The 10,000-nt window shown below is 39.7% G+C and overlaps 1 protein-coding gene across 11 annotated transcripts in view; it reads right to left on the bottom strand.

Moving 5' to 3' along the window:
* Positions 1-10,000, bottom strand: part of LOC101850580 (gonadotropin-releasing hormone receptor) — a 211,014-nt gene that overhangs the window by 151,828 nt on the left and 49,186 nt on the right. The gene's annotated exons all lie outside the window — the stretch shown is intronic.

Genomic DNA, 10,000 nt, shown 5'->3' with positions numbered 1-10,000 from the left:
ATAAGATAAGATAAGATAAGATAGGTTTTATTAATGTTCTCCACAAAAAGAAATATGCTACGGCATGGTGTATAGATCTTTATCGAGACGCCTGAATAGTAGCGCTATTAGTCTACGAAAAAGAAATAGTTAGCTTAAGTTACGTGAATAAACATAGCATGTTCTAGATTCTGATTTATCAACCAGAACGTGAATGAATAAATAAACAAGCAAAACAAGAACAAAAACATAAACCACCCTCCAAAGTATGCCTGTCTGGTGAAGCAACCTCTTTCGACCTTTCCTCCTTCTACGTACTTTTCCAATCATCGATCCCTCTCCCCCCAATAAATCTCATCTCTGCTCTTTCACACCAGTAAGCCGGTGTAAACACTTCGCCACAGCCGTAAGCCGATGCAAACACCTCTCTCAAGGAAAAGAAAGAAAAGTGGTTTCCTCTCGTCAATCTTTCGTGGCTATAACTCTTTCATTTCTGCTCCTTGCACTATCCTCTCTCTTCACTTTTAGTTCAAGAGCAAAATAGCTTCCCCTTCTTCCTCCTCCTCGCACCATAAAAAAGGCATTATCATTTAGCCATCTTCTTTCCTCCTCCTTTTCCCCCCCCCCCTCCCTCCCCCTCCAAAAAAAAAGCAACAACAAACAACAAAACAACAACAATCAAACAACAACAACCATCAACAAACAGACAAACAAAACAAAACAAAACAAAACAAAATAATAGAAAAAAACCCAATAGCATACAAGAACGCACCAACATTCCCCAGCCATCAATACAAGTAAACAGGGTTGTTTGCAATTTAAATCAAAATACGTAAACACATAAATACAAACCCTTTGCACGCTAAGAAACGAATAGACGCATATTTTGAATGTTTATGTGTACAGCATTCATGTTCAGCCTTTGTCTGTCACGTCAAGAAGAAATCTCCTTAACCTGCAGACAAAGATTTATTTCCCAGAAAAGTTTTACCCAATGACATACTACATGGCAAGTAATAGCACATTGAAGCCTACATCTCCGAAAAAAACCCCTGGAAGAATGGGTTGGAAATGAGACCTGAGCTGTGAATGTCCCTCCCCCCCCCCCCCAAAAAAAAAAAAAAAAAAAGTAAATAAAATAAATGAAATAGATACAAAGAGAAAAAAACCAAAGGAAAAAATAAAGAAAAATTCATCAGCTGCCCAAGCACACAACGAAAGAAACCAGACGACAACAGCAGAGGTAGACCAATATAGAGGTCGCTGGATCGGATCAAAGAGGTCACCCAACAGAATAACCTATCTACAGTAGACACCGCCCGCCTATCGTCTAATTTGACTGAACATTGCACCATCCCTCGATATCTAATGATACAAAAGGAATGAAAATGTTGCAGCAAAGTAACAATTTAATGAGACTAACTGAGACTAACAGGGGAGAGATTGTTCGAGTGGACATTGTGAAACATTCTTTTCATTTATGTAAAGTGTACTGTTTTTTTCTATGTTTGTTTCCTTTTTTTTTTGGTTCTTTTGTTTTTGTTGCTTTTAACTCGGCTTAACCGCTAAACCTTGTCTACCTTTTTTATATATAAAAAGCCATTGCCGTCTTTTACCACATTTTACTTTTAGTACCACCCACCTACTTGAATTGTATACAAAGCGGGGCATTTGAGAATAATAATAATAATAATAATAATAATAATAATAATAATAATAATAATAATAATAACAATAACAATATCAATAATACAATAATAAAAACAATAATAACATCAACAACAAAAATAATAATACTAATAATAATAATAATAATACTAATAATAACAATAATAATAATAATAATAATAATAATAATAATAATAATAATAATAATAATAATACCTTCCACTCCCCGGCTGATCCTCACCACCCATCAAAATCACCAATCGTCCCACGACTGGGCGATATCGCCCAGTTTGCCAAGCACAGCTCTCCAACAGTGCCATTATGGCGTTGTCCTCTCAGAGTGCAACTACAGCTGGTCTTTTCTTTTGTTCCACACAAGATTGGTATTTTTATGCTTTCTCGTTTACTCCGTTGAGGGAAACAAATAGAATGTAATGTAAAAGGTAAAAACATCTCATCTGTAACTACAGGGAAACCCGCTTAAACCGAACACGGGTAATCCGAAACCATCTGTAATCCAAAATAAAATAAAACCCTCGATTTCTTTTCTTCTATTTGAGCAGTCTCTCTAAACGGAAAACCGGCTACACCAAAGAAAACCCGGCGGTCTGGCAGAGTTCTGTTTAAGCGGTGTCTGCTGTATGTTTTGCCTATACCAATTCTTATAGCAGGTGGTTAGAGAGCGTCCTGGTAGATTTTACTTCCATATTTTCCCTTTGTTGTTTCAGTCTGTCTGCCTTACTTTTTTCCTAGCACTAAATATTACCTTTATAGTGTCGTAGTGCTTTTCCTTACTCAAACAAATAAATTTCTATTGAATAGCACTAATTTTGTATTAAGTGGGCGAAACGGAATGGGCGGTTAAAAGCTGCTCTGGTGTGGCTAGCTCCTTATTTCATATCAATCATATGGTGTTCATCTCTCCTCCTTAACAATAAACGCCATTATTGTAGCAGTTAAATACTTAGATCTCTCATGCGAAGACCCGAGTTCGAGGATGAATTTGTTTAGAGTATTTTTAAATTTCTGCATATTATGTTGTAAGCTTCTCAGCCTGGGTTGGCCCTGACATTTTTATGTTGGTAAAAGAGGGTTTGTTTGACTCAAGCACACAATAAGCACAGTGCTATCACTCACTGATATTGCGTATGAGAGGAAAAAATAACATTGCGTTTTTTTTTAGGGGAATTTTTTAAAATAGTGAAATGGATTAGGTATTATTAAATTATATAATCACCCCTATCAACACAATTGGGTTATTTAAGAGGCAAGACATACCAGTTTAAAGTCCATCTCTGAAACAACCGAGCGAAGTGAGAAATTTGCGTAAAGTGCCTTTTCCAAGGACACAACGCCAGACCGAGCAGAGACACGATCCCCTGAACCCGACATATCCAGATTATGGGCCTGGTAGCTTATACACTAGGCTCCGTGGGGAATCAGATAGCGAAGAAAGAACTATTGGGCCAAAAACCCTTTATCCTGGTTGTCTTCACAACGAAGAATTAGCTTTGCAATTTTAAACGCTGCCCATTAAAACAGTGTTGAAGCTATTGCTAAACACTAACACGCCATTTGATAGGAATGAGTAAGTTAAAGTAAAAGAATAAATGAATGAATGAAAGAATAAATGAATGATTGAATGAATGTCTTGGGTGAGTTAAATAAATAAAGAGATAACGGTTCTGCTAGTCCAAAGTGACCAAAAGGCCGCAGGAATTGGGTCAGAGCCAGATAGAATAGTTCTCAGAACATGGACCATACTTACGCGGTTTGTTTATGTGGTCAGTTTGCAGACATCGCTGGAATATTCGATGAGTTGTTTTTTCACGTGTACTCTTGAGTCTTGGGCAATTCCATGACAAACGAGACTTTAGTGATACACAAAACTCGGATATGACGACCTGCTGAAAAAAGTTCACGCTGTGCTAAAGCCATTCTTTCTTTTTCGGGGGGTGGGGTGTGTTTTTCATAGGATGGAGGGAAGTGTGTCGGTGAGTGTGTGTGTGTGTGTGTGTGTGTGTGTGTGTGTGTGTGTGTGTTTGTGTGTGGTTGTTTATCTGCCTATTAATTTGTATATGTGAGTCTGGCTTTTTTATTTGTTTTATCTTATTGTCTAAGAAGCAACCTATATCAACCAAAGTGAAGACACAGAAAAGGAAACCAGCCCAGTTCCTGTTAAGAATATTTCTTTCAGCAAGTCATCTTCCCAGCTCTACATAATATTATGTTTCTGTAGTTCCATTTTTCATGGAGTTTCCCTTTTGTTGTCCAAAAGAACAGAAAAAAGTCTTGATGAGCGCGTGAGTGTCAACTTCTCAGACATCTGATGGTGTTGAGAGATTCAGGCTGAGAGAAAGGGGAGAGTTGTAGTCAATGATATGATGAATTTTGTTTTGTCTGATTGTCTGAGAACTGGTGCTGCTTATTTTGCGTAGATCTAAGGTTTTGTTACCACTGACAAACCGTGACAATGACAGATAGACAGACAGACAGACAAATAAACAGACAGAAATTATTATGATATCAGAAAAAAAATTACACAATACAAAAGTATACTGCAGACAGAATGAATACAGATAAAATTTTAATAAGGTTCTCTCTCTGTATCTCTCTCCTCTATCTCTCTCTCTTTCTCTCTCTCTCTCTCTCTCTCTCTCTCTTTCTCTCTCTCTCTCTCTCTCTCTCTCTCTCTCTCGCTCGCTCGCTCTGCTAAGATCTTTCACTCCATCTCTCTCTTGTCCGTTACTCTCTCTCTCTCTCTCTCTCTCTCTCTCTCTCTCTCTCTCTCTCTCTCTCACACACACACACACACATACACACACACCCTCACACCAACACAAACACGTACAAACACTGACACACAGATACACACAATCCAGATCATTTACGAGGCGGATATCGACCCTGCCTGTTAGGGCCAAACAGGGCTGAGAGCAGAAAGATCGTGACATTCGATGAAGATTTTTCTCACTCAGGAATCGAACTCAAGTCTCCTGTGCGCGACATCGGAGCGCCTAACAGCTACACAACAAACACACACACACACACACACACACACACACACACACACACACACACACACATAAAAAAGGATTTGTCGGAAGGCATGTGTACTCCACGTAAATAGGAGGTGGATATTCTTTTCTCTTTTTTTTTTTCGTCCCCACTTAGGAATCGAACTCCGTTCATCTGTGCACGACATCGAAGCGCCTAACAGCTACATAAAAAAGTCAGTCAAAAGGATAGGTCGGGATGCGTCTGACCTTCACCTAAACAGGAGGTGGGAGCTCTTTTTTTCTCAAATACGCTCTGAAGGACGTTTTGAAGTGAGCGTGGGTGGTCAGAACTTTTCCAAAGCCCCACAGCCACCCCAAGTTCCATTTTAAAAAAAAGTTTAAGGCTTCTTGAGAGCTAAGATCACAGTCTTTGGAAATATAGCGCTCTTGAGTCTTGTACAGAGGAATGACTCTTTGCAGGTTTCAAGACTGTTACATTTCCCAAGTTCGTTGATATTCTAGTCGTCCTTAACAAACGTCAGTGTCATCTTTTCTAGGTTTATCCATCGTCTGGACACACAATCATCTAAAGCCAGAACTCGTCACAAGAGATAGGAAGTAATGACGATCTTATCGACTGAGATGTTGTCGACTTTGGAATAGAGGCGACTTTGTCCACACTGCTTGTTTTGAAAAAATTTAAAAAGAATTTTTTTAAAGGGACAAGTGCAGTATGCAACTCTTGGGCATAGATACATCAGGAATGGCAATTGTGACCAAACTTCTGGGCGGATTGGTTTCATGTTTACAGACATTATGTAGAATGGTTTGAATGTCGCCATTGTGCTATTTTTGGCTTTTTGGACAAAATGGACATGGTCATCTCTAGCTCTCGGCAAACGATGTCTAGTCGGACATGCGACGTGCTGAAAATGCTACCCTCTTTTTCAAAAAAAGCTTTTGCTATTCTATTTCAAGAGGAAATTGTCTCGTCGGTCGTCGCGTCTGCCTATGCACTTGCGATTGTGTGGAATTCATTAATGCGATGTCAGCAATGGGGTACAAGGGCTGAAAGGGACACAATAATCAGGTTCAAGGATTTATGACACAAGATACAGAAACTACAGAACACGGGTAAAGAGAGAGATGAGGGCAAGAGAGGGGAGGGGGAGAGAAAATGAAAGAGAGAGAAAGAGAGAGAGAGAGAGAGAGAGGGGAGAGAGAGAGAGAGAGAGAGAGAGAGAGAGAGAGAGAGAGAGAGAGAGAGAGAGAGAGAGAGGAGGGATGAGGGCAAAAGGATAATCAAAGACGCAGTAGAATGAACAAAGTCAGAACCACGCATACACAAAAGCAGCGATATATAGACGTCTTGGCTGAGGAAGAAGGGAACGAGAAAGAACTCTGGATAAACAGTCAAGGGAGAAACGAAAAAAACCAAAAGAGAGAGATAGAGAGAGAGAGAGATAGATAGATAGAGAGAGAGAGAGAGAGAGAGAGAGAGAGAGAGAGAGAGTGAAAAAGAGAGAGAAATAGAGAGTGAGAAAAGGTTAGAAAGAGAGAATACAGGGGTGAAGAAAGACAGATACTGAAATAGAGAACCAGAGGAATAGAACGAGAGAGAGATCGAGAAGGCTAAAGAGAGGGAGAGGGAGGAGGAAAGATCTGACCTTTTAGTAGCTTTTGCTGACCCTGGTTCAAAATGGATCAAGAAGGTTTTGCTTGTGACTAAATAAGCATACCACCATGAAAAGGGAGGGGGGGGGGGAAGAGATTTTCCTTTAAAAGCTTCGCTCCCACATCACCCCAGCGTCTTATACAATTCAGCCTTACGGCGGTTTTCTATTTAAAGTAACGTCATTACGCGTTCGCGTCTGTTGGCTCTGTACTCTAAACGGGGTCTTGTCAACCTGTTCGTCGATGTTAACACCCAAGAGATAGGTCTCTTTTCTTTCGATATCTTACATCATTGGTAAGCTGCTAAAATGAACTAACCCCCCCAAAAAACGAAATATTACAGGAGATAAAATAAAAACTTATTTTCACACTCTTTTAACACTTGTACCTATAATATGTAGTTTTTCTGCCATGTTCAAGATTTAGAATTTGAATTTTGACCAAATGTTTCTTGAGCAGATTGCAACCGATTCCACATATTAAGAAAATTCAATGAAGAAAAAACAGAGATATCAAAATTGTGGGCATATACTTTTACTGTTGGTGACGATATACAACATGCCTCTTGATATAATTATATATTATATTATATATATAATATGTGTGTATTAATTTGTTTGTGTGTGTGTGTGTGTGTGTGTGTGTGTGTGTGTGTGTGTGTGTGTGTGTGTGTGTGTGTGCGTGTGCGTGTGTATGAGTGTCGTACTAAAGATATAATTCTCTTGGCCAAATGAGCCAATATTACTAGATTTCCTAAAACAAGCGTACCAGAAAGATGTACCAATGATATGTTTTGGGAATCTCAACGAGCAGATCAGCAGTTCTAAACCACAGGAGTATCAAATGAAGAACGGTACGAAAGGTCGTCGTTGAATTAAAACGGGGCGGGGGGGGGGGGGGTGTCGTCTGCAAACTTGTGCGAGTAGTTTCTCGGGTGCATGGTATATCACGTATCACAAAACAGTCAAGAGAAACCACTATTCGTACTCAGGCATACTATAATCATTAACAGTCCAACATAATTTTTCAGAAACGCAATTCACTCTACACCACCCCTATCCTCCATTTTCCTCCTTTCTCCCTTTCACCTCCCCCCACCCCCCTGAGAATTCGAAGGATATAACGAAAACAAAACTAAATATCAGAAGGAAACTGATTAGGACAGAATCATGTGTCACTGAAGAAGCCTGAAACAGACCTACCGGGATTGAGGACATGACCCATTTTCGATTCTGAATTAAACGAATTCGAATGATATTCTTACGAAATTTAGCAAAAAGGGTTGAAATATTGTTTATGTGAATAAAAAGAGGAAACGGTGGGGGTGGGGCGGAGGGGTTCCTTAATTAAACACACATGTACTTTAGCCTGTCCCTCGTTAAGTGCTTTTCGATTGAATTAATCATTTGTTCCTGCCATGTGGCAGAAATGTCGATTTTCTTACAAAAAAGAAGCTGGCCCATTCATTCATGATCACGCTTTTTTCCTTCAATTCCGCAGAGTTCCAATTGGCATTGTCCCATAATTTCAATACGTCACTAAATTGTGGTGACATAGTCGCCTTTGCGAAAAAAAATGTTTTCAGAAATCGGAAACGTCTGGTTTTCTCTTGTACCCAAAACAACATACACCACTCGGATATGGGCATGCATCTATTAATAATTCCAAAAAAACCTACAAACACAAAATAAATCTAAACAATCCTTTTTATTTTCCTTCAGCGTCATAATCGCATGTGACTTATTTTATCAGAGAAATTTTAAAAGATTGAGCCAAAGTGTTAATACGATGTGCCCACTACGGCTGGATTGGGCCGATCGTCCGACTCGGTCGCCTGAAATTGAAAATAAACACGTTTGATTTTTATACGGGGTGCCCACTACGGATGGGATCGGCAGATCGGGCCGATCGCCCTACTCGATCGCCCCAAAACAAAAGTCTTTATTTTCAGTTTCAGGCGATCGAGTCGGGCGACCGAGTAGGGCGATCGGTCCGGTCGGCCGATCCCATCCGTAGGGAGCACCCCGTTTAAGATTCCAGTTGGCCTGTTGACAAATTACAACGTCCCTGTAATATAACTGTGGCGATGCAGTGACCTGGAGATTCACTCAAAAGCCTGAAGTCGTTTGTTCTCACGTGTACCATTAACACCACACGTGGGTGGCTGGCAGATGCCCTTGTGTGGTTTGCTACTTCTTTCCTAAAACATCTTTCTTCCTTATCTCTCCTCGTTCTTTTCTTTGTATGCCACTCGCCTATAATCTCCAGCATTTAGATATACCTTGATTGTGTTGCAAGTCCCTTTCTCACAATTACAAAGTTCTATCTGCTCGATAAAAACTCTTACCTTAACTAAAAACAACGCACATGGCCTATGCATATAGATAGATAGATAACTAGATAGATAGATAGATAGATAGATAGATAGATAGATAGATAGATAGATAGATAGATAGATAGATAGATAGATAGATAGATAGATAGATAGATAGATAGAGAAAGACAGACAGACAGAGAGAGAGAGAGAGAGAGAGAGAGAGAGAGAGAGAGAGAGAGAGAGAGAGAGAGAGAGAGAGAGAGAGAAAATATGCAAGTAGATCTTTGTATTTACGCACGAGTTTAAGTACATTCTGTAACACAGCTGTAATCCACATTCCGGACATTCTACGTCAGCTGACTCGTTTGAGTCATTGTGCCATTTATAGTTTCTAAAATAAATAAATAAATACATAAATAAATAAATAATGAAAGCATGTAAGTAATCCCAAAGTCGAAAAACGCCACAAAACGTTAAAAAAGCACCAGACATTTTAATTAATCTTTGAAAGGGCAAACAAAAAACAAAATCAGATTGTACGTAATCGTGCTTGCTCAAGGCTTGGTCCCTGTGTGTGCTCACAAGTTGGCGAGCGGCGACAAAAAATCTGGATCAGCATCAAAGTGCTCACAGCTAGCACGCAAAGAGGGCATTGTGAGGCCGTAAGATGCTACTCCGTGACTGAGAGCTTGTCGAGAACGTGTGGCAGCCTGCCAGTAGACACGTGCTCCATTGACTGTACGATTAACTCTTTCGGAGCGAATCTCACACGATATTCTTTTTTCTCTGCTTTTATTGTTTGCTTGCGGTTTTTTTCGGTTGTTTTTTGGTTTTTTGGTTTGGCTTTTTGGTATAGTTTTGTTTTTAATATGTGTCTTTGAAGCTTCTATTGAGACAACTATAAATTAGATTGTTTAGGAGACGGGCTTCCGACCCTGTCTCTCAGGACCAGCCCGGGCTGAAAGGAATACTCAAATTCCCAGTAGAAAGACCGAGATACTTGATAAAGCTCTTCCCACTTGGGAATTGAATTCGGGCCTTCTACGTTGGGTAGCGAAACACCTCACCTCTACACCATAGATGCTGGCTTACACGATGTTATGTGCAGATATAACCGGTTAAGGGGCCATTCTATCGGGTATATGTCCCGAAACGGTTCAACACGCACGATATTTTTAGTGCATTTCACAGTTATTGGAAGCGTGGTAGAACATTCGAATGCCTGTATTCTTCTTACGGACAATGGATTTTCATCACGTTTTAATTAACTTTTCGTAAAAGGAGATTATTATATACCCCAAATCATGAAGGAAATCAAAGAATATATACATATATATTTGGGAGGTTGTTTTTTTTTTTGGGG

The sequence above is a fragment of the Aplysia californica genome, unplaced genomic scaffold (assembly GCF_000002075.1).
Source record: "Aplysia californica isolate F4 #8 unplaced genomic scaffold, AplCal3.0 scaffold00350, whole genome shotgun sequence".
Classification (NCBI taxonomy): Eukaryota; Metazoa; Mollusca; class Gastropoda; order Aplysiida; family Aplysiidae; genus Aplysia; species Aplysia californica.
This window is presented reverse-complemented; position numbering and strand designations above follow the sequence as displayed.